The 25,997-nt window shown below is 49.6% G+C and overlaps 1 protein-coding gene across 3 annotated transcripts in view; it reads right to left on the reverse strand.

The window, feature by feature from the left end:
* The window catches only part of LOC105190040 (hemicentin-1), a 205,937-nt gene that overhangs the window by 131,597 nt on the left and 48,343 nt on the right, over positions 1-25,997 (reverse strand). For all 3 annotated transcript variants that reach the window (XM_025300672.1, XM_025300668.1, XM_025300670.1), the window contains exon 2: positions 5,489-5,660. The gene's annotated coding sequence lies outside the window, so the exon portion shown is untranslated. The remainder of the gene's footprint in view (positions 1-5,488; positions 5,661-25,997) is intronic.

A 25,997-nucleotide genomic window follows, 5' to 3' on the forward strand; every position in this document is an offset into this window, starting at 1 on the left:
GCGGTTGATGTAACGCACGGGTTTACGGAGTGCGTTTAATATTACGCGAAAATACGCGGATCTCTTGGACAGTATTCGTTCTGCGGGTTGTCGTTAATTACAGAGACCTCTCCTGAGGGGCATTCGAGAATTGGAACGTGGAGGCGAGCTAGAGAGGAAGATAGCTCTGTAGAACTCCACGACTTTTATATCTCCCTCAAAATATTACGGGACGGACGCGCGAGACTTCATTAGCGATCTCCGGCGCGGAGACTTAATTTCAAATTATTCATATTTCACACTATCGTGAAAATATTTGTTCTCTCTCTTCCTCCCCCCGCCCCCTTCTCTTTCTTTCTGCCCGAGATGATTGAAGAATTCGTAGATGAAATTTGTCGACGACGTAATGGGGAATATTCCACGTACTTCAATTTACACTCGGTAATGAAAAACGAATCCGTCAAGGTGCCGCGCGTCGCTGATTTAGTTTACGTCGCGAAGTTTGAAGACGTGGAGATAGTAACGACGCGAGACGCGAAGTGAAAGAGCATCAGATAGCGCGGATAACGCGGAAAAGCGGAGGCCTCGTCGTGTCCTAGGACGAAGGTTAGACGTCGCAGCGTACGCACGACAGCGTGCAGTTATCCGAGTTACGTTGTGATAAATTATACCGCTTATTACGCACGCTATCGCGACCAACAAGCGTGCAACGCTCGCGTAGTAGCACCCGCGATAAATCATGCCGCGTCCGCGCCCATGTATTAAAAAGTAACAAAGCGTCAGCTTCTTTCGGAACTTTTAGTCGCACCTGTACTTTGGATAAGCACCGATATATTTCTTCAACCTGTAAATTTTCCCCCTCAACTTCACCTCCCGTAGGAGTCGAGTCTTTCTCATTCATGTGATTCTCTCTAAAATTTTCGATCGATGATTCTGACAATAAATGATATTTTCTCTTTATCAAAGATAAAATTTTCGTTCCACATTGATCGTACAAATTTTGTCAAACTCGAATGACACTGTATAGACTATTGTTCCACCTTGATACTGCAAATGTTTATTTAATACCATTTTATCCACGACGAATTGTCCTTATTCCCGAATTATGTAATACGACACAGTGTTAGGGATATCTCGAGATTCTCCGTCTTTAATCTTCAAATTCGGCGGAAGCTGCGGGCTCAAGGTGGAAACCAAAATTTCGTCTGTGATGGAATTTAGCTGCTCCATCCTCCATTTTGATCCCATCAAGCGTTCGCGTTTGTAGGCAAATTTTTGTCCGACGTACCGCTTCTCTCTGCCTCTGCCGAACGTGTCGAGCGAGCAAATCCGCGCGCGTGAACGTACGCGCACCGCGGCCAAAGTCGTCCGGCATTTAAGCGCACCCTTTACATGGCAATCTAGTTTATGGAGTGATATCCAAGCCAGTAGTTAGCCGATGCATTAAGCAGGATATGCGTCATAATGCAGCGTGGATAACTGAAACCCGGCGCGGCGGTCCAGCGGCCTCGGACCTCGGATGGGGAAAAGTCGTTACACCGCATGCGTACCTGCGTACCTGCCTGCGTGACACACGCAGTCCGCCGCGTTCGTACCCGCCGACCGCCCTGCGTCGTGATAAATTATACCGTTTATTACGGCACGATATCAGCTCACCCACCCTCTCCGACGGCCCACGGCCAACCTGCGTACACGCTGAACGCTCCGCCGATGTATCGCGCGAATTTATGGTAGCGCCGATACCACGGTTACGGTAACCTACTTGCGGAAACGTAACGCCTACTACTACAAGCGGTTTCCTCTCTCTCTCTCTCTCTCTCTCTCTCTCTCTCTCGCTTTCTTTCTCATTCCCTTCTCGTTTTCTTATTTCGTGCACGATCATCACGGGCTACTCGCGCGCGATTGCCGATAAAATAAGAAGAATCTTCGGAAACATTCTTTAAGGTAGACGGAATCCATCGGATCGGAGAAAAAGCGAAGGTTAGTTCCTTTAATAAGCGTATCTTGCGCTATAATTACGAAATTACGATACGAGTGTCAAAAGACACAAGTGACGAACTGATCGCGGGAAGTATCGAAAAAGGCGGAATCACTCAGTGTCAGCGGGGACGATTTATAAACATCTCCGTATTTCTCCCGCCCTGCGTCTCGAGAATTAAGGTGGTAGAGGAATTAGACCAATCTCCGTCGTGGTGGTAATGTCATGGAAATAAGGGCGTGGGTCGTCGTCGACGATGCTTCCTCGCTGTTGCGAACATGACGGAATCGCATAAAGCACAGTGGCAATGTGCCAGTACAACGCGACTGGAATGTCACGTATGCGAGGCTACGGAGCTTTCTTACCGGGATTCGTCTGCTTATTCCTGCAGGAGGACCACTTTCGTACGCGGTTGTCTGCCGATAGAGAGAGAGAGAGAGAGAGAGAGAGAGAGAGGGAGGGAGGGAGAGAGAGAGAAAGAGAGGAAGAGAGAAAAAGGGACGAATCGGCGCGCGTGCATGAATCCAAATAGCTCTCGCGTCGCTGCAGCCGCGGGTTATCCCGTTTATCGTGAGCAAATATCGGGGGCCCGATGATAAATTTATTCTCATCCGGGAAGCATGCTCGGCTGGCCGAACAATGTTATTGGCCGATTTACCGGGCGACTCGCGGGATAAATTGTTGTTTCCGATATATAGGTCGCTGGCCCTGACCCCGACGGAACGTATTATTTTCGGACCTGGGAGACATCATTTCGCGATGTTAATGTTTCACTTGCTTTTTCGCGAACCGCTTATCGCATATACGTGGAAGCGTTTAAACATTATTACCGCTTTGAATGACCCGCGATTGTTTGCAAAATGTATTACAACGAATCGAATATTCCGCAACAGTTCCGCAGAGTATGCGTATTTGATTGCTTCGTTACGCAAAATAGCACGCGTGATTTCTTTATGATGCGCGCGGTATATATTCCGAGATTCAGCCATAAGACCCATCGATTAATAATTCAAGAGCTAATGTCCGATATTCGCCGTTTGAAATTCGGGCGTGCAATTGCTCGTATGAAATTGAGAGAGAGGAAAAGAGAGAAAAAAAGAGAGAATTTGACGCTATTGGCGCGTGAAAAATTATTCAATGCGAGATAAGACGTCGCGAGATTGAAATGTATGGAAACGTTACGGTAACTGAGTTGAACTTGCATCGTCGTTTTATGCAAGCACGCTCTATTTCACCGTATCGGAAATCGAAGTATCGCGGTTACTGACGAGGAACAGAAATGAAACCTCGATGGTGGCGAAAGAAACGAAGGTGCCGTTTAATTGCAAGGTTTTGCTTGTTGATTTCCATCGTTTCACACGTGGGTGGAGGTTACAGTGCTTCCATCCGCCATTGTTTCGAGTCTCCTCCGTGGAAAGAGTCCGAAAATCGTCATCGAGATCACCCGATCACGATCGGTGATTCTTGTTGGATTCCGCGATTAGCAAGCTGTGTTTTCATACGCAGTCGTCATATTTCCCAGATATTTGCGATAAAGTTCATGTCTCTAAAGAGGGAATTTCTTCGCTCATTACACCTCCTAATTTTTCCCAAAACTCATCGTGCATGAAAAAATATATATAGCGTGCGCAGAGCCACGTTTCATACGCTCTGAACCTTGTTGTACCGTAAATTACATTTAAGATGTGTACAAGAGGAAAGTACAAGCGATACACGCGAAGCCGAAATCTCTGTCGTACGCCTATTGCCAGCTTTTACGCCGGCCAGATTGCGAACCGTATAATACGCGGGGGGTTAGGGCGAGAATGTTACACGAAATGGAAATTGTACGCTGTTTACGAAGGACGCACGCCTGGAATATTATTCCGCATGCACTCCGATAAAACAGCGGGACGCTTTTACTGCGCCGGATAAATATCCGGGCCAAATTAAAAGCACTATTTTATCACGAAGACATACCCGGCGCGCTCAACTAGGCCGAAATGTCATAATTTGCCGAATACACTCATTCCCGGATTTAAGCGTTACCTCTTTTTTCCGCACGCGCGGTTTCGTTTTTATGAGATGAAAAATTCTCTCGGATTAATAATTTCGGACGCAGGTCGTCGTCTCGCGTCTTTGATACACCTGAGGTTTGTTCACTTTATGCAATTATATCGCATAATCCGAAACGCATTCCCTTCTCTTGTCCTCTCCCTCTTTCTGAGGGAAGAATTCCGGACCGGAACAAATAGGTCGATAATAGACGTGACATTTAATAAAATATCACCTACTCGTGCGCGCGCGTGCGTGCTCGATTGAAAGAACCATACGTTGACAACGGATCTAAGCAGGGGCAGAGGGAGGGAGATGAAGCGAGCGCGAAGTCGGCGAACAAGTAGGAGTAACTTTGTAACTAACGGCGGATAATCTATTTCGAAAGAGACGAGGGCGGAAGTCCTCGGTTAGATGGTTCAGTGACTAGAAGGCGGGGAGACGTGGGTAGAGGATAATCCTGTCGTCGTAGAGACGCGGATATCCGAGGGCGAAGGAGACGAGAACCGTCCCACGCTTCTCGGTGTCAAAGGAATACTTTTTTTACTCTTCATCTCTTTCTGCTTCCCGCCCCCTTCTCTCTCACTCGCTCATTCATTCTTTCTCCCTCTCCTTTCTATTCCCTTTTTCCTTTCCCGCTTCTTTACTTCCCCTCCGCCGCTCTCTCTCTTCATCTCTCTCTCTCTCTCTCTCTCTCTCTCTCTCTCTCTCTCTCTCTCTCTCTCTCTCTCTCTCTCTCTCTCTCTCTCCCTCTCTCTCTCTCTATCGCATGTTCACCTGCAGTTCTTCGCAATATACCGAGCGCTCCGAGAATATATTGCCTCGCTCACGCCGAAAGAGAGAACGTCGAATCGCGTATCGCATTCTTCGCCGGCGGGCGAGGAAACGCATATGTCGGATACACGTACACGTACGCACAACCTGAGTGAAAATGTTTGCGCAGCTAGGCAATTAATAACGTCGATGGAATAGATGCATATGACGGGCGGCAGCCCGGTCGTCGCGCAGGCGTAGCCACGTCGCAAACGGCGGCGAAAGACTTCTTTTCGGAATTTATTCGATCGCTAAATCGACTTGTTTACCTCAAAAGCGGATGGAAAATTGCATCTCGATAGAAACGCCGGGAGAAAAGAGAGAGCATGGCTCTTTATATATATTAAACTATACTACTGCGGTTACGATTATCGCACTTCTATCGAGATGTAAAATAATCACTGAACCTTTTTGGGACAGCCACATTCGTTCCCAGCTTACACGTTTTTCATGATTTGAATTTCGCTTTATGAGTCGCTCCAATTCGGCTGTTCCAATCGATATCTCTTAAGGTATAAAGTAAGCATAGGCACAGACGAGTAATCAAACATTCGCCGAATGATCATGAGTTACGAGAATGCCGATTCGAATTTCGAGTCTATATCTATTTTCGGTGAGTTCACCGAATCTGTCGAAATTCGAAATTTCGTGTGACGAAAATTAATTCGTCACAATTTAACATACCTGGAAATTTCTGAAATGTCGCTACCTACGTCGCAACTTCTTGGCTGCCGACTGCTCCATCGGAAAATTCCGCCGGAGATATTTACGGCTCCTGATACTGACAGTCGCGCGTACACGACGAGTTTCGATCGGAGAAACGTGTGTTACAGCTCCTCGTTGCGCAACTCTTGATCTATCGGGAAGAAGAAAAAGAAATGCTGAGATGAAGAGATATTATTCACAAAATGACCCGATCAATAAACGTCTAAAGAATCGCCGAAATATTCTAACAATCCTCAAGGACGCGAGAATGTAAACATACTGATAATGCGCGTACCGTACGACGTACATAGCTCGCTCGCCGTTCCCAAACAAAATGAAAGACGCTCGGAATGTTCGCCGCGTCTTTTATCCGCGTCGAAAGGTCCTTATGTCCCCTCTCGCCACCTCAAGCCTCTCGCGTGAAATTTGTATAATTGCTCAGTCGCTCGGCGGTGATTGATGGTAAGAATGAAGTACCTAGAAATGATTCGTTGATTGATGTCGAACAAATCTGTGAAACAGTCCCAACACTTCCCTTTTGCCTCAACGATCAATAAACTATCGTAAAATTCGAAAGGTCATTCTACAATACGTGTCGTAAGTTGTAAGCCGTAAGAATTGGCGAGTCACAATCAATTATTATAAAAATAATCGGCTATAATTGGTCAGATCTTACGGCTTACAACTTACGATACGTATTATAGAATGATCTTAACGTGACTTACGTCCCCTACGTAGCTCCTTGTTTCCTAACCTAATTTTCCTCGTGATTCTGTTACGTTAAATTTAGAGTTATTTATCGATCGTTCGAGTAATAGAAAAGTATTTCCATTATCCATTACAGTTCGACATTACTGTTCGACTGATCACGAGTACTATTTTCTGAAAATATCTACTTATTTCAGCGTATTTTGTAAAAATTTTCTGAGCATTACCTCGCTTCGACATTACAGCTCGAGGTGGCCGCGGCAAAAAGGGCGGGAGTCTTAGACTGCGTTCCGAAATTCACTGTAATTGCCACTACTGAAAATACATAGTTTGTGTCACGTATATTATAGAATTGCAGTGCTGGGCTGCTGGCAGTGAATATCGGAACACAGCCTCTATGTTCGTTTCCAATTGCTGAATTAATACTTTCGAAACTTAAAAAGAGACAGATATATCGAGATAATCGAGACTTGTTGAAAAGAAAAGAGAAAGACAGCTATGACGCGGCTATAATGCGCAGCCAGTTAAGCAGTAGAACACACGTGTCTTTAATAGACACGACACCGATCGCGTGTTTCACGAGCCGACGAAAAGTTCCGATCACACGCCACGTAAATCATAACTCATCAAGATACCGCACGCGCCGCGGCACGGCGCAATGCACGAAACATAACAATTTTTAGCAGGGCTACCCGGAGAGAAATGACTCGTCGATATAGACGTCGAATCGAGGTCGAAACTGTCCAATCGATGTCGATTCGATATTGTTTCGACATCAATCAACGAGTCATTTCTAGGTATGCACTTCATCCTTACCATCGATCACCGCCGGGCGACTGAGCAATTACACAAATTTCACGCGAGAGGCGTGAGGGCATAAGGATACTTTCGACGCGGACAAAAGGCGTGAATATTCCGAGCGTCTTCCATTTTGTTTGGGAGTGGCGATCGGGACGCGCGGTGTGCGTATTATCGGTGTGTTTACGTTCTCGTCTTTGAAAATGTTCGAATATTTCGCCGATTCCTCAGACGCTTGTTGATCGGGCTTTCGTTTCGACGTCGGATTAGTTAATTTGTGCTTCGGGTAGCCGTATTTACGCGAGTGTGTGTGAAGTGTTATTCAGCAGCCATGACGGAGCATCCAGGGCCAGAACGACAAGATGGAACGTTGGGAACAATACATAGCAAATCACCGCATCGTGTATTTCAAGGTATGTCGAATCGTGTATTACAGACATATCTTTTAATCTTCCAGGTATATCAAATCGTGTACTATACAGAAATATCTTTGAATTTTTCAGGTATGTCAAATCATGTATTATTACGGAGGTATCCTTCCTGCATCTCAACAGGCATTTCGTGAACTTATGAAAATTGAGGTTATACTTGGATCGCGAAATTCTGGTTAATCTAAAAGGTCTGTCATTATTTGATGCATAATTTAGTCTATATAGCGTTTATTTAACTGATTTAGCTGATTTTGCATAACTTGTTTTATAAAGGAGACCTACATCGATCCAAACAGTTGGATTGACTTATGAAATGGTCTATCTGAATACAAATATATATATTACAATGTATTTTATTTTATTCTATTTTATATCGTCTTTGTACAGAGATATTTGTGCCTTTTTGTATAAAAGGAATTTTTTTCCATATAATTGATAAAATAATGATAATAATCTATAATTAATTATGCTTTCAATCAAGGATTGCAAATAATTTGCGATTATGAGTACCGGTCCTAAGGTTTAATGCGTATCTCGCAAGAGTATGACTTTGTTTACATTCACCAATGTTTTTTCGTACGCGAAGTCCGTTTTGAGTTTGTCAACAACTTTTTCTTGCATCTATTGAGCGTTATTGTTGTATCAAGTTCAAATCTCTATTGATGGTTTAATCAAGGTTATTAACGACGACGGGATGCGAGGGGAACTGCGCTCAGAGACGGATCGGACGTAAAATGGACCGAACTGATTGCGCCTCAAAAGTAGCGCAGATTTAATCTTATTTACTACAGGCTAAAAGGGGGTTTCCGGGGTTTTTATAAACAGAAAGCTGGGGTACGCGGACGTGCGAGGAATATTGAGAGTATCCCGTCGCGCAATTACACTTCGCTTGTGCCGTCGCGATTGACCCTCGAATAGTGTTCAAGTTAACCTTTCGCCGCACCGAGAAAAGGAGGAAGAGATAGAAAGAGAGGGATTTCGCTGAAATGCACTCCCTTGCTGACGCGCACTGCGGATTAATTTATTGTCTATACGCTGCGAGCTCGCGCCGGCGAGCTCGCGTGTTAGCAGCTTGTCATAGAAGGTAAAGCGTTTTAGCTGTCTATGCTTTCTGTGCTTTCTATGAGACGGATAACAAATGATCATAAATTTTTCCTCTCCAGCGACGATGGAACAAATTCGGCGGGTCAAGCGTAAATTTAACGGGAATCGAGTTTCATCTCGTCGCGTTACCGAAATATCCGAAAGTACGATATTCGATGTCACAAAGTGGATGTAAATTTAAAATCATACGTAGCTGCTGCATCGAGATAAATCTTCGTCTTCTATTTCTATTAAATTACAGCGACATCGGCGCGCGAATTTCCAATTTCAGACAGTCGATCTCCAAACAGATGTACGCGAAATATCATTAAGATATCACACGATATCACAATTCGCCGTGCTGAGAGGCTGAGCGGCAATCTCGAGACCCGATCGCGGACATCGAATCGCCCATCTTCGGAGCCCTTGTGGCCCTCTCGGGGTCGTGCAAAAGCGCGAGCTCTTACAAGCACTTACCGGAGGGCACGCGGACGACGCGTTGCCGTATAGATTGCGCCGCGCCACATATATAGACGAGAGACTTATCCGACAGTAGATATTAGCAAGCCCCGACCGAGGTACGCGCGATGGAAAAGACGACCAAAGTACTTGAACCGGCGAATCTCCTCCTCCTCCTCCCTCTCTCTCTCTCTCTCTCTCTCGCGCGCGCGCTCGCGCTTCCCTTTCGCTCATGCTCTTTGCCAACCCGGTAAATAGACGCGAGCGTTTCCGCGGGATATCTCGCGCGGACTCGCGCGTCGGTGAAAAGTTCATGCCGTTCACGAGAGTCTTTGAAGACGCGGCCGCACGTCGAATAAGGCTATTTGGATACGGTGCACAGCTTCCGGTGTGAAACAGCATTCGCGCGGCTCTCTCTCTCTCTCTCTCTCTCTCACTCTCTCTTTCTCTTTCCCCGCTTTCCTCTCCCTCAGTCTTTCCTTCTCTTTTTCTCTGCTCTCTTCGTCGTGAAAGAACGTCCCATTCACACGTCCATCGCGCTCTCTCGCCGATATTCCCTGTCCTCCTCGCATCGCGTATCTCGCCGCGCCGTTCTCCCTTTTATCGTTCTCTACGCGCGCTTTTCCCGCGCGCCCGTTTCGCCGCTGATAGTCTCGCCGGACTTTGACGGATGGCACGTTCGTTTTCCACCTCGGTCACTCTCACGTCCGCCGTATGAGCGCACTCGCCGCCCCTTTTTATCTCTCTTTTGACGTCTCTCTCTCTCTCACTCTCTCTCTCTCTCTCTCACTCTCTCTCTCTCTCTCTCTCTCTCTCTCTCTCTCTCTCTTTCTCCTCTCTTTCCGTGCCTTTCCGCGCCTACCTCGCGCAACCCTGTCTCCTCAATGCTTGCCTCCCGCGCACGGTCGTTATCAACATCTTCCTTTCGTTTCATGTTTACTCTAGCGCGTTGCGCGCGCGGTCAACATCGAGATTGAAAATGTTGATTCACCGAATGAACCGGGACTGCCGAGGTCGCCCGACTACGACCTGCTACGGCTGTTTACAGGTAGATAAAACGTCACTGATTATACGACAACTTGACAGATGACATTTACCACATGGTCAGCTGAAAGTGGAATCGCGGGGATTGGCCTGGTCTTTGGTGATGTCGCGTCGGCATCGATCAGTCAATTCGCACGGCTAGCTATAAATTGTGGTCGATGTCTCTCTCTCGTCTTTCGCGTCGGGATATACAGCGCTCTCTCGTGTCTCTCGTGTAATAAAGGCTGTTTAAAAGAAAATAGCGCATCCGTTGGAAATTCATCGCGCTGCTCCACTTGGCCGATCTCGATTACACCATTTCATCTTACTTGGCGTTGTCGCGAAGGATTTAATGCCGCTCCCTGCGACGTATACACAGCAACTAAGGACTCGGATTATCCGCGGTTGTTACAATTGACCTCGGGCTCCCTTACACGTAACCGCAATTTCAAGTCCGGACAACGACATAAATTTCAATCGGACTTGCTCGCTAAATGCACGACCGGTTCGTTCTTTGGAATCCCGCAACGGTTGTTCTGCGAGAGATATCCAGGTATCCTTTATCCTCATTTTGCTCTTTCCCTCTCCCTCTCCCTCCACCTCCTTTTCTCCACCTCTTTCTCTCCGCCTCTCGTTCTCTCTTGGACCAACTTGGACTAACGACGACGACGACGACGACGTATATAGATGCACCACCGCGGTTATTACATCGATTCATTCGCCGACGATGATTGCAGCTCTCAAAGTCGCGGAAGCTCGTAGCTCTGTGAGCTCTCGGTCTTTTCTTTCGCGCACGACAAAAGCTAACGCGATTGTAAAGTTTCCAGCGTGCGGGCGATCGCACGAAGATTCGAAGCCGGCTCGCGCGCTCGTCGAAAGTTGGCCGAGAAATGTCTAATTCGATCATTCCGCTGTCTCTCTCAAAGTGATTACTTAGAAATATTCGCCGCGTGGCAGTGCGTTCGATAGCGACGTCGCTAAAAGTTGCAGGAGACGACGTGGAGTGTTACCCGGCGAAGTCGCTCATTTTCAAAGTGTCGGGAATTCAGTTTCGCGTGTCTCTGCGAAGCTGCCGCGTTACTTGCATTTTTATCGACGTTTGAGCGAAACTCGTAATGTGTCCGCAGACTGGACTTGCGTGGGATAGTTTCCGCCTCTCTCTCTTTCTCTCTCTCTCTCTCTCTCTCTCTCTCTCTCTCTCTCTCTCTCTCTCTCTCTCTCTCTCTCTCTCTCTCTCTCTCTCTCTCTCTCTCTCTCTCTCTCTCTCTCTGTCTATCTCTTTGTCTTTCTCTTGCGCGCGCGCACGTCGGAAATTTACACAAGTTTGCTCTATTCCGGATATATATTTCCTGGTTTGCACATGGGAAATGATTTCATTTCACCGCCGCCCCAATAACGTAACCATAGCTCAAACGTATCTTTACGCACGCATGCATATATTATCCGTGCATAAATATTAGATCGGCCAGACGGTTTTACCCTGAGGAATATCTCGTCTTGTTTGTAGCCGGACGGGTTTATTTCGAGTAACATACATCCGCGATATGTATTTTAGGTGCGTATATTGTATTCGTCCAGAAGGGGTTGTGTGTATGAGATGTTGCCTGGTCGCGCGATTGTAATGAAAGTATCAGTCATAATGTATCATCAATTCATACTCGCAGGAAATCGAATGTTCGCGATAACCAGTTGATAATTTAACATTGACATTGTCGCGTTTAATCACGGTCGAGCTGACTGACGTGTTCCCGATATACTTCCGCGAGGTTGCTTGCTCGAGAGCGTCCCAAAATATTCCACAGTTTTTCTCTCTTTTTCTCTCTTTTTCTCTCTCTTTCTCTCTCTTTCTCTCTCTCTCTCTCTCTGTCTTTTTTTTTCTTTTTTAATATTGTACATATTTTATTTTCCGGTTCGCGCTTCGATATTAGGCGAATGTCTGTCGAGTCGCGTTTCCATTTGCCCACGAACTCGACGGCAAACTCTCTCGCAGCCCGGCTCGCTACATTAAATCTGAGAACGACAATGGATCGCGGCCTCCAATGAGAGCGGTTCTGAAATGATCGCTCCATCGGCGATATCGTCTATTCGGAACGTCGCGTTCGTTTGTTACACGGCCGGCCACTAGCTTTTACGGCATATATTCACCGCATTCTATCCAGTAGTTTTCTCCTACCCTCGGAGAGAATTAATGCCTCCATTCATTCCAGGAATTTCAGGTAATGAGAGATACTTCTCTCTCTCCCGCTCCCTCGTGCTCGCTCTTTATGTTTCTCTCTCGCCCTTTCTTCCCCGCTTTTACAATTTTCTCTGTATTTCTCCTCGCTCGTCGTGCGACCTTTCCCCATTCCATCCTGCTTTCGCTCCATATCTACCCAGCCGCCGGTGGCCCGTAATATCATGGTATTAGGAAGCGCTGTCATTATGTGCCGATAACATTGTTCCCCCAAATCTTTTCCGAGATGCCGGCCCGATACGCGATTTTGATCGTGTCCCGAAATCACCGTCGCGAGAAAGTCACAAAAGGACGCGAATGTCACGCGAGTTAATGTCTCGTGGCCTATTAACTTCCGCACTTGATCGGCGGGGAGTGAGAATCAGGGGAGTTTGTGTGAAACGAGCCCTGCTCTCGAGCTGCTCGAACTCAAACGAGAACGTAATTTTAGCAAAGATTTGACTTCGCGCGTTACACTCGCTACGTTCGCCGCTGTCAAGCGCTAAAGAGCATAACTCGATCGCGACGTGGAAAATGGCCGGAAATCAAACCACTGTGAGCTAAGTCGAACAACTATTTATCTTCCGACATTACGTCGTCGCGGTGTGACATCTTCGTTTCCGACGACTTTAACAACGCGGCCGTTGATTTCGGTTCGTTTGAGCGCGTTAATTAACGGTCCGGATGATGTAAAACCGGGCGATGCTGCGAAACGCGAGACCTTTTTTGATATGTTGCACCCCCGACACGGGACATCGTTAAAATTAATGCTCGTTATCGCGGGGACAGTGCGCGCAGAAGAGTGAGGGCGGAAGCGGGCGGATAAGGGCGACGGCGCAACGGGGAACAGGTGCGAATGGAATGAGGATTAACAAAGATAATGAGTAATTTTCCGTCGCGTCGGCTCGACCCGGAAAGACGGAAAACTATATCGCTGGGCTCTGCGGATCCCGCGGCTGCTTTCGTCGCGCGGAAAAGTGCGCGCGATCGAATAGTCCTTCGCGAAGGAAGGAGGGAGAGAGAGAGGAAAAGGGAGAGAGAGAGAGAGAGAGAGTGAGAAGGGGGGGGGAGAGGGAGAAACGGAGTGAGACAATATGGAAAACCGCGCGGCGTGTACATTGCTGCGCGACGATATTACACGGCGACCCCGTTTCATTTATTTGCTCTCTGAATAGCAAATAGCAACGCCCGCGTGGACGTATATACGTCACGAGTTTGTGTGCGGATCGTCGGCATGTGCCTGCACACACCGCCCTCTAATACGTATTGTCTCGCCGCTCGCGGATCAACATTGAAATCGCGAGCGCGCGGCCGACTACCCGCGTAAACGCGGTCGCGTTTTATTTTCGCGGGAGAAAAAGACAAACAGGTCCCCCCTCCCCCCCCGACGTATCTCGCGGACGCACGGGAATACAATTAACGCCGGCGAGACGTGAACGCCGCTGCGCGCGCTCGTGTGCACGGCCGTAAAGGAAAGTGGCGAATAGGGAGAAGAGTGCGAGAGGCGAAGTTGTTACTACGAGGACTAATAAAATTGAGACAATATAAATGCAAATGCACCATTAGCCGGGGAAAGCAAAAATGTGTGCCGAACGTCGCGAGAGAGCGGAGAGGGACTCTCGGGCCGATTAGCTCTTTCAACGAGAGCCTGATGGCGGCGGCGGCGACGGCGGCGGCGGCGGCGGCGGCGGCGGCGGCGGCGGCGGCGCTGGTAATGCCATAGGCGGGCGCGGAGGGATGCTTTTTAACGAGGCGTTCCTCCGCTTTCTACGTGTCGCATCTATCATCGTTAAGGAGCGCGGCACAATTTGGTTTAATTAGCTCTTAATTTAATTCAATACCGACTGCCATTACGAGATAATAGAGTCGGCGATGAGGGGCGAGAGGGAGGAAACACGCGGCAGGCAGGCAGGCAAGCAGACCGGCCGACCGGCGTACGTGGGTGGGTTACATTCGCCGACATACAGGAACGTCCACTTTTATCGTTTCATAAACGAGATTAACGCTGCATTTTCTTTATCGCCCGTCCGGAGATCACCCCTCGTTCCTCTGAAAAGTCCGTCTCGCCGCGTAAGACAGCCGTGGCAGCGGGGCGCAGCGAGCGTTGAGTCGTTCTACTCGCGGTCGGCGCTGTCGGCCGGCTGAACCAACGGAAATGGAAATCGCGAATTTCGCGGAGATGAAAATATACGCTCGAGTTCTCTCGCGTCGCCGCGCTCAGCGCACGCGCGTGTTATATGTGTTTCCCCTTGGTATCACCCTTCCTATCGTGTCTTTTCGCGTCGAAATACGTTGGTATCCGGCTTCCCTCAGAATCCAAACTTTCGGTGATATGTGTTTATCGAGCGCGAATAAAGAAAAGAGGAAACGAGAGAGAGGAGAAACGTGTGTATGTGCGCATGTGTGAGAGAAAGAGAGACAGGACAGCGGCGTTTTGTGTCGCCGCTTCTCCTGCATACTTTTCGGCGGTATCACGAACACCGGTTGAGATCCGATCGGATCCGACCCGACTGGGAAATTCCACGGCAGGAGGACAAGCGTTCCGATGATCGCGCATCGGCGCGCGGGACATTCGGCGATGAGTGATTACCCGCGCGTACGGAGTACGGGCAATTGTTTACGCGGGACTACCGCGAAAGATACGATTTTCGTCGCTTCGCGTGATTCGCCCGATTATTGAGAAACGATCCCGCGCGAGATCGTTAAGGAGACTTATTACTATTCCGGAAGCGGGCCGGAATTTATGTCCAGCGCGGTTAGTCTCCGTGAAATTTTCACTTATCCCGCTCGTCTGCACCGTATCTTTTATCCCGAAGGACAAATTGGATAGTCCGACGAAAGGGTACGTTAGGGGAGAACTCCATCCAATTTGCAATGCACAGGAGCGGCCATGCTTGCTCCGCCGTCTATAGCACTCGCATTACGTGCTCGCGCTGTGCCGGCCTTGATAATAACTTCATGTCGTTCGTTCGTTCGCTCGCTCGCTCGCTCGCTCGTTCGTTCGTTCGTTCGTTCGTGCGTCTTTTTTTTTTTGCGACCGAACCCGGGGCGCCCCCCGCCCGTTGTGTTCCATTTGCACTGTAAAAAATCCTGAACCATTCCGCGCCGCCTCGTTACAGCTCGTCACGGTCATTTCGCCGTTTCCTCGCGAAAATTTCTTTGTGGCTGGTATTTCGACAAAATCCACGTCGCTTTTCGGACAAATTGTTTTCGGCGAATTGTTAGCGCGTGTCTTGCGCACTCGTGGAAACGAATTGGCAATCCGGCAATTCGCTCCGATAAAAGGAATTTGCTCTTTTGTCCCGTTATAGCACGGGCCATAATATCGCTATCGTGCATCGTGCTATCGTAGGTAAGCGAGATTAGCCAGAGAGCAGCATTTGCGGAGTGTACAGTGTACGCGTATACGTTAGAAACATTCGGAGGAGAGGGGGTGGGGGTGCACTCGAGTTTACGATCCTTCGCGCGAGCGGCGCATTCACGAGCGTTTCTTAATTCGTTACGTTAAAAAGAATTTTCCATTAAGTCGTCGCGCCCGTACTCTCGCCATTCAGCTACGTGGCGGGGGCGAATGTATGTACTCGCGCTCTCGCGAGTACATATACATACACCCAGGCGTAGTACGTTAGAGGCAAACTAAAAGGCGAAAGTACGCGCACGTGCAAGGAACTGCATCCGCTCGCCGACGTCCGGGATGCAGGCACGCAGATTTACGGAGAGCCTGGGTGTAGTGACCCGAATACGTACGAAGTGATGCATTACGCGGCTGCTACTGGCGTATTATGAATTTTCAGCTTTTATTACGACGCGTGTATCCCGGCGACGCCGTCAGAGCGCCGCGGGACACTGCCGACGACGTTTAATCCATTTCGAATACCGTCGGTCGCCTCCCCCTCCCCCCACAAAAGGCGAAGACAGAACAATCGCTTGAGCGCGCGCGCGCGCGCGCGAGGCGAATGTTGGCGAAAGAGGCACAAGCGCGGACGGGATAATAATGGAACCTCCTTCAGTTATATTGGGTATAATTCTCCGCCTCTCGTGCGCGGAAGATGCTCGTGTTCTAACGTCGGAAAAAATAGAGACCGAAATTCCGTACAAACCGTAATTCGTAATCGCCATTAGTCAGGGGAACGAAAAAGATCTCTCCGAGGTTTGATCACCGCAAAGCTCTCTCTTCTCCCCTTTAGCCAGAATCATCAGAATTGAAAATTCGAAAATCCTTAGATGAATTATTTCCGAGGATAAAATCGCGACTTTGATATTGTCGCAAAAATCTCTCGTCAACAACACGTGAGTCGCAAGACGCAATTTTTATTTTATTATATAATTGATAAAAAATTAAAATATTGATCAAAGTTGGAGATTTTTTAAAAGTTCATCAAGTTTTCAATCAAATTTAGTAATTCAGTAAAATATCGCTGCTATATACGTTTTCTGCCTTTACCGTATACCTTTAACGTAATCGTCTGCTTTCGCGTTTGCAATGCGACTCATCTCTTTAGCCAATAAAATTACCAACAATCTGACGAACTTTTACAAGCCGCTGGAAATGATTTCCGGGCGCTACGCGCGCGAATTGTGCGAAAATACGGTTCGAGTGTTTGAACGAAGCAGTTCAAAGGGGCACGTGCGTCAGCGCGCGAGCGCGCTTTTTAATCGCGCGCCACCATCTAAATGACACGGCTGTGGAGCGTAACGTGAAATTATGCGGATGGTAGTCGCGCGTGCACACACATACACACACACACACACACACACATATACATAGCAATTCACCGTTTATTCGCTGTTCCCGGTATCTTGATATCGTCATTCCGCGCGCGCTGCATAAACGATGCACACGCGAGTTGCGAATCCGTTTGCGTCGGGTGTTCGCGAGCAGTCGCACGTGTCTCACAATTATAATCAATGCACGCATGCATCCGGCGAGCTGTGCGCGGTCACGGGCGGGGCGCTCCGGGCGCGCAGATGCTCTCGCGCTTCTTATCTCTGCGGAATTGCCGTCGATTTAGGCACGCGTCCGCCGTTGCGTTCCCCTCACGGGGAGGATACAAATGCGCGGTTCGATCGGCGCCGCTTCCTCTAAAAGCGCCGACGGGCCAGGAGAATGGCGCTAGAGAGATTTTTCATCTCTCGCGTTTCTCTCTTCGCGAAGGAACCGAAGCCGCGCATGAATAACCATGAACGCTCCGCGCCGGGCGAAGAGCGCCGGCGAGGCCAACGATCGTAGACAGGGGGAAGGGGGAATGGAGCGCGCATCCCAAATATATTTACATATTTTCCATCGCGCTCCGGTTACCGCCCGCCGTTTCGCCCGCAGGGATGGCTTCGTCCGCAACGGTCACTCGCGCGAGATACTACTTGAGCGGTCGGAAAAACAAATATCGCCGCGCTCGCGAAACTAACGCGCCGTATTTTGTCTGTTTGTTTCCCACCTTCTCATTTCTCTCTCTCTCTCTCTCTCTCTCTCTCTCTCTCTCTCTCTCTCTCTCTCTCTCTTCCGTCACAAAGTCTCGCAAAACGCAATAAATTATTGGAGAAATTGTGATCTCCCCTTTAATTCGGCAACGGTTAAGTCGCGCAGCGAATCCATTACTTACGTCCCTCACAATTGACAGCTCCGGCAGCCTTTGTCCGTCTCCTCGTGTCATCCTTAAAGCGCAGGTACGCGTTATCATAGCGGATGGGGGAGTAGACATTTCCTTAGAGTAGAATTCTACACAATGCCGCGTTTGACCAGGGCGCACCGCGCACTCTGTCCCGTCTACCCCGCGACGTGATTACTACTGCTTTGCGCAAAGCATTCAGAGGGAACACTTTCATCTCGGTCTCTTTCGAATCCGCCAAGAATTCGTGTTCGCTGTTTGGCCGGTTTGGGGCTTGAGAGCGCGTCCTTCAATGCAGATTCCGATTTCCACACAGAACAGTCACGTCCAGCGGCCCTCGAAGAAATAAAGTCGGATACTTTCCCGATAAAGTCTCTTTGCCTCGGAAAGTTCTCGGAACGCTGCCGTACGCAGTCCCGCTGCGTTGCGTGATTTTCGCTCTGAGCTCGCGACAGAAAGTGCCTCCCTGACTTTCTTTCTTTAACCCGCCAAAAACCCCCTGTCGAAGGAGAAGAGGCCGTCCTTCAAGTCGGAACGAGACTCGCTCGGTTTTCCTTCCGGGAGATCCATTCTCGCTAATAATCGTCGAAGTAATCCGGGTCGATATCCGGATTTATTGCATTAGCGGAATGTTCGTTTTCAACTGTGTTGTCTATCCGCCTATCCGTTGTCAACGAGATATATCCGATACGACGGTACATTCCACGTTCACATGCGTATAAACAGCGATGTTCCAACAAAAGGCTGCTGCAGCTCGTCTCGCTTCTCGGTCCCTTTCGCATCGCTGCATCATGAAAGGAAGGTAGCGACGATGAAGAGATGGAGGAGGAGGAGGAGGAGAAGGAGAAGAAGGGATAGCAGGAGGAGCAGGAGGTGGAGATGTAGGTGGTGGTAGAGGTGGTGGGTCGGAGGACTACTCTGTTTGCTAATTACTCGGCGTCGGCACATTTGCATCCACGTTCGCGCCAGCCCTCGGCTGGTGGCGTTAACCTTCTCATTAAACGTAATTGTTTGCAATAATTTGATGCCACCTGTCTCCCTCCGACCGTTACTACCAGGCAACTTCTCCACTAAGTCTCTCCACTCCGCTACCTTCCTGACTGTTGCACCATCGCCCGTGACTGTCTTCTGGTGCTCCGTCGTGTCGGCGTGTGTATACGTGTGGCCCCGACCTCGCCCGCGAGCGCGTCTTGCTGAGACCCCCCCCTCCTCCCCCCCGCGTGTGTTTCCCGAGGCGCGAATATACACGGGAGAGATTCTGATTGTAGACTCTCCCTCTCGAAGATATTCGCGGCGGCGAAGGAACTGGCGCGCGCACGCGGAAATCTTAACGCGCGCGCGTTCGCCATGACATTTCGCATTCGGTCGCCGTTAACTCGAGGCAGCCGTTAATTCGCGCGCGCGCGAACGATACGCCGCGCGAGGATGATGAACTTCCGACGACGGCGCTCGGCTGTGAATCCGCTCGGTTGAGAATTGATTCGCTTCTAACTCGCCGCGCGACCTTTTACAATAGCGCACTCGTCATTACCGAGCTCTTGGACGTTGCGAAAGAAAGGGCGGGTTTAGAGGGGCTTTATTGTCCGGTGATATTCCGTCCGCGAAATTACGGGCCGCGTATTGATCAAAAAGCCCTCAGATGAAGAAAATCTCGATATATCTGCGGAATATTTTGTAAAAAAAAAAAAGAGAGAAAAAATGAAAAGAAAGAAAAAGAGAGGAAGAATTCACGTTTTACTTTGAAGTCGCTTCTACCGACGCCGGCGACAGTTTGATTCGTTTCTTATTATTGTAAAGGAGCGACGGCGGATGTGATACGGTATGATACGAGGGCCGGGACAGGGGATATCGAGCTATACGTACGTGATCGCGCGGAGTACGATTCGTTGTCGGTATCGATGTGCCGGCGTATATAACTCGAGTGAAACTCCGCGAATCTCCACTGTTTGCCGTGCAAACTCGATATAGCTCGTATCGTCTCACGACGCTAGGCCAATAAGTATTCGGAAACGATAAATCCTTCTCCTCGCTTTCGTTTCCGCTGCTTCCTCACAAACTTTACTTCCGCAACGAAGGAGGGAGAGCAGAGTAGAGAGAGAGAGAGAGGGAGAGAGAGAGAGAGAGAGAGATGCAAAACGGCAACTCGCGAAACTTTTCCGTTCGTCTACAAGCACCGAGAATACTGTCGGAGCTGGGCCTCGTCGTTCGAATCAAACTGCAGCACCATCGCGAGCAAAATTACGGTGATGCGCGTCGGTTAATAATCAAGCGAATCTCCCTCCTCTCTCTCTCTCTCTCTCTCTCTCTCTCTCTCTCTCTCTCTCTCTCTCTCTCCCTCCCTCTCACTCGACTTGATACATACACCGCGTTGGGTGTAATGACGAAACTTCATCTCGTCGAGACTGTTGCGCTAAATAATTTACGTTCGTCTCGCGCGCGCGTGCTCGCGCTCGCGTTCGCGCGAATAACGCAAAGATCGGCGGGCACCGACGCGACGTCGGCGTGAGCGCGAACCGAGCTCGTATTGCTTGGCGAAGTCGCGGCAGTAAAACGCGAGGCGATTTAATTAACTCGTCTGCCGGCGGAACTCCGCGACGTGGGACGACAACGAGCTCTCCTGACGGCCGCATTAAAAGTACACGAGCGCGCTTTTACGCCGTAGTTATCGAGCGCATACAGCATATCCGGCCGACGCCGCGGTCCGTTTATTTAACGTAATATTTCGTGCCGCACTGCGCGCTGCCTCGCGTCGATGAACCGTGACGTGCAGATAACGGCGAAAAGACAGACAAGTTTGGTGGAATAGCCGAGAGGTGGGAAAAAGGGAGGGCTAGCTGAGGAGGAGGCGAAGGAAGACGAGCGAACGAACGATGGGGAAGGATGGAAAGAAAGAGGGGGTGAGGGGGAGACCTCGGGAAGATCGCAGCGACACTCGCGTAAGACCCGACCTAAGCAGCTTATCTGTTGATGATGCACTGTATTTTCCGCTGATACTCCCGCAGCCTTTCTCTCCCTCGCCTCCCCCGTTCTCTTGTCCTCCTCCTCCTCCCTTTCCTTCGCCTGTTTCGCAGCTCCGCAGAGCACGGCAGAGAGTGTTCCAGCTTGATAGCGTGTCGTATCCTCCCGCATAACCCGGACCTTATCCTCACTCTGACCTGTGCTGCGGTCCGCACTGGCGTCTTCTTCATAGCTCTCCCTTAGCTCTTTCCTCCACGTCCGTCGTAACCCTCGTCTAACTCCTCGCGAGAGCGTCTTCCGCCCTTGAAATCCGCCCTGAGAAATCCGCCGCCAGCGGTATCGCGCGCGCGCGCCGACCTTTCCTGAAGCAAGCCCTCCTTCACACATACGCGCACGGCCACGGACGTATTCTACCTCGTCGACGACGACGACGACGCTCGACTTGGCGGTCTCCGCCACCTGACACGCGTGTCCGACAATTTACGAGACGTTCATTATGAGAGACTACCGCGAAACTACCTGCGCGCTGCAACGGGCTGTTTCATCGCAACGATACGCGCACGCATCTGGGCATCCGGCGGGACTCGAGTACGTAACGTAACCTAACGTAACATGACGTAACGTAATGCGCGCGTGCGAAGTTCTCGCGTTCGAGTAAAAAGCATCGTTGCGAGCCGCGCTTGATTCCGCGACGTAATCCTCCCATCAGCGGTATTAATAATATATACCGGTCGTAATGAGTCGAAAGCGTTGTAGCGATTTGTTCGAAGATAATAAAGATTGTTCGGTCGTATATTGTTAATGCACGCTCGCCGAGGAGGCGAGTTGGATCAGCGCTGTCAGCCTGGGGCGATCGTGCTCTCTGTGTGTTTTTAAGTAGAACTCGTTAATTAAAATCATCCTAAATAGAGCGCCCGAAATGGAATTGTCTCTCTCTTTCTCGTTCTCTTTCTCTTTTTTCATATGCGACGTTCAATTTTTTATGGACGACTCCGATCTGTGCGAATAGGATAAATATCTTATTCGCTCGTCTCCATGTTGATCTAAATGCGCGAATACGCGCATACGGAAGTAATCCCGTGCTATTTTAGAGGCGATCTCGCCTCTATTTCAAGACACTGCTTAATTGCTGTATAAAGCACGACGATTATTTTAATACTCTCCATTGTCTCGCTGACATTACACGCGAGTCGTGATAAACGAGCTCGATTGGTGGTCGCCCGAATAAACATCGGACGGCGTCCCGATCTATCTTAAGCCTTAATTAGCACACAGGTCCTAACGCGGCTTCGATATTAGCAACGATTAATCAGCGCGCCAACGGTGGATCTCGAGTAATGTAATTTCGTTACCTAATTTAAATTGACGGCGGGACAGCTATTTATCCAACCTAACGCCGCTGATTATCTATTCACCTCGCGTGTTTGCGGTCGTCAATCGGTCCTATTTCGCGTATACCGGCCGCCGTCGCGATAATTATAAATAAATATCGATCTCACGTCGCGGGAAGGATAACACAGGAGGGGTGGGGGGAGGGGGGGGGGCAAGCGAGGGATCTATCGCGCTTTTGAGCCGTTCGTTAGCGCGATAATCATTAATCTCGCATTTGCAAATTGACGCAGGGTGTCGTCGCGCCATTGAGCCCGCGGCGTGTTTACAAGAAAATAGTCCGCATTATATCTTGTAATTCAGCGCAAACACGCGGTCGCGGACGCGGGATTGCGTTTAATCAACCGGCATCTGAATAATCATGCCGCTCCCGCCGATGCGTAACGTTTTAAGACATTCCGCGTGTTTGGAAAACACGCGGATTTGCGCTTGCGGGAATCGTTCGCGGTACGGCGGTACGAGTAATTGGATTCGCCACTAAAGAGAGCAATTTCTCTTGTTCGAGCTTGCCCTTGTTTTCGATAAACAGTTACGGTCGCTCGTGCAATTCTCGCCGTCGTCGTTGCGCATCGCCGCCGAGAGTTTGAAATTATGCGACAAATCCTCGCGGCGTAATGAACGTGTTTCGCATATGCCAAACCGTCGTTATACAAGATTACGTCCCCGGAAACGCGTGCGCGCGCGCTCGCCTTAACCTGTAAGCTCCTCAAGTGCCGTACTGTGTTCCGAATGTCGAGCGTTCTATATTAAATATCCGGCGTCAGCGTTTCGAGTCTGTATATACGTAAACATACACGCACGTCTAAATAGAAAGAGAGAGAGAGAGAGAGAGAGAGAGAGAGAGAGAGAGAGAGAGAGAGAGAGGGAGAGAGAACGTTACGCAACGACAAAGCCGCGCGCGTTCCATTCAAACGACTGGCGTTTTGACGTGAAAACGTTCGTCCACGTAAAAAGAATCGGTCCGACGATTATTAATGGTAATCCAATTTTCTCCGGCAATTGGTGAACCATTTCCCGCGATACAATTACGTACCAGTGCATACCGCACGGAGAGGCGAGCGAGGAAGAAAGAAGGGGGAGAGAGAGAGAGAGAGAGAGAGAGAGAGAGAAAGAGAGCGAAGATATCGAGGAAACGCGTATGCGGAGAAAGAGGGAATATAACGAGGCAATAACTGAGTAATACCGTAATAGCGCGATACGAGGGGATGATGTTCCGCTTTCTGTCTTCATGCTTGATGCATTTTGTTTGGAGCACGCGTAGGATTTTCAACTTCCGCCATTACTAGCCGGTATCGAAGCAGCAATGCGTACACTCGAGCTCGTCGCTCGTCGAATAGACGCAGCCGCGGCGTGAAATGAAATTATTACACGAACCCGCGATATTTGTCTACGTAAATGCGGGAAGATGTTTGCATACTAGATGGTGGTTCGCAAAAAAATTGCCTTACAACGGCCGCGAAGCCGCAAATGCGGTTACCGCTCCCGCGAGAACATTTATTACCCGACCCGAAAAAATTATCCACGATTGCCTGCCCGTCTACCTACCTACCTACCTACCTACCTATCTACCTACCTACCTACCTACCCAATTACCTACCTGCCTGCCTAAATCGGTCATGTCTAATTCCCGAACGGTGAAGAGAAACGATTCGACGCACGAGTTTGGCGGGCCCCCCTCTCCGTTCGCGAAATATCACGCTGAGTGAGCGAGTGGGCGACTCAAATTACGGACAACGTGACGAAATCTGCGCGAATTAATATCCCGTACGTCGCGAGAGAGTGCGGAAACATAACGCGAATTACGCGGAACGCAATTACGCTGGCCGCCGCATACAAAGATGCACGTGAGCGCGCGATATGTATAATATATAATATCGTAACGGAGTTATTTAGACACACGCGCGGCATCATTATCAGCCGTTCGTTAAGAATTGAGCTTGATAAACTCGCGGCCACGAGTTTCGCCAATGGGTATCGCGCTCGCGGCGACGTAGTTGACTGACGCAATCTAGGATAGAGCAGTGGCTGCGGCCTGCGCGAGGACTGTGGCGGAACCCCCGGAATAATTGACATTGCGGTGGTTAACGGCGCATGCTACGAGGTGTGCGAGCGGCGCGGAAAAACGCGTATAAAATAAAAAATGCATCGCATAACCGGCGGTCTCGCGCGCACGCGCACATGCACACGTATACACGTGTACACGCGCAACCACGCGTACACGGTGAAACGTGCGTCGGCCGCACGAGGGGGATGTCAAGAGCAGCCGCCGAAATTGTCCGGGATGAAAGTGGGTTGCGAGCGTGAAGGGAAGAGAAGAGCGAGAGCGAAAGAGCGAGAGAGAGAGAGAGAGAGAGAGAGAGAGAAAGAATGAGAGAGGAAGGGAGAAAAAACGCGGGGATAACTGGCACGTGCTATCGTATCGGCGGCTCGCGATCGATGCACCCGGTAGGTCGGCGCGTGTAAAAGGGTGAAATGCACCGCGGCTGTCCGGAATCGAAACACACCGCTGCACCGCTGTACGGAGTGAGCGAGCGGGCAAGCAAGCGAGCAAACGAGCGAGCGACCTGCGGTAGGCAGATTTCATCATTCGTTTGTACGTACACACACACACACACACAACCGTAGTCTTTTAAAGCTGATATCAATTTCGCAGTTTTTGTTTTTCATGCGAGCCCCCGCAATTTTTCGTTTGTCCACCATCGAATGAGGTAATTTGTCGCGAGTACATTCGTTTCTCGTTGGCAATTGCCGAATTGTCCGCGTTCGACGAGTGTACGCTGTTTCCGGGCGTGCGAGCGAGCGAGCGAGCGAGCGAGCGAGAGAGAGAGAGAGAGAGAGAGAGAGAGAGCGACTCGCGACCGCAATCAATGTAATGATAATAATTAGAGCCAACTCGGGTCTTTCTTTCATTATGTGTTCATTTTTTGGATCGCTTGATGCGAGTGGCTAGGCGACGTGTCTCGTGATACGACGGAAATAACTTTTCGCGAGAACCATTTTTAACCGCGCTAACGGATTGCGCGATTTACCTTTCGTCGTCGCTCATATGCAGCGGAAAGCGCGTGTATCGTTTTCCGAGGCGACGTACGCGCGCGTGCGCTTAAGGATCGCACCCTAATCGTCCTGTCTTACTTCCCTCACCACGAAGGGACATCGTGACAACGGCAATTATCTTGCCTGTGTCTATCAACAAACACGATTAATCGGTACAGCGGCAAACAACGGTACGATTGCCATTATCACGCGTGTACGTTTGATCCGTGACACTTCTCTCTCCCTTCTCCCTCCCTCCTTCCCTCCCTCTCTCTCCCCCTCCCCCTCTCTCTCTCGCTCTCTCTCTCTCTCTCTCTCGCTCTCGCTCGCTCGCTCGCTCAATCGCTCACCCTCAGACATCGGACGTGGGTAAACATATTTGCACGATGCAGAGAGGCTAATGATAATGTAAGTTCACGTCTGGCGTTAGCAAACTCCCAGCGTAAGTGCGAAGCGCAAGGGCTGCGGCGCGCGGCTATTATCCGCCGATGATCCGGAACGCTAGGTTTAATCCGCGGATCGGACGCGACGTTGGATAACGCCCGGCGTTATCCAGCGTTCGCTGCCGCTACTACGTTATGCATTATTCAGGGATGAATACGTGTGCGCGTGCGAGAAAGAGGGAGTAGAGCAGGGGGGAGAGAGAGAGAGAGAGAGAGAGAGAGAGAGAGAGAGAGAGAGAGAGAAATCGCGGCGAAAACCGCGACGACAACGAATCCCCGCGAATGGGGGCGAAATTTTTAATTCGAATTTCCGGACTTTCTCGTGACACCGCCGATAACGATGGA

This window comes from Harpegnathos saltator, unplaced genomic scaffold (genome assembly GCF_003227715.2).
Source record: "Harpegnathos saltator strain DR-91 unplaced genomic scaffold, Hsal_v8.6 scaffold38, whole genome shotgun sequence".
Classification (NCBI taxonomy): Eukaryota; Metazoa; Arthropoda; class Insecta; order Hymenoptera; family Formicidae; genus Harpegnathos; species Harpegnathos saltator.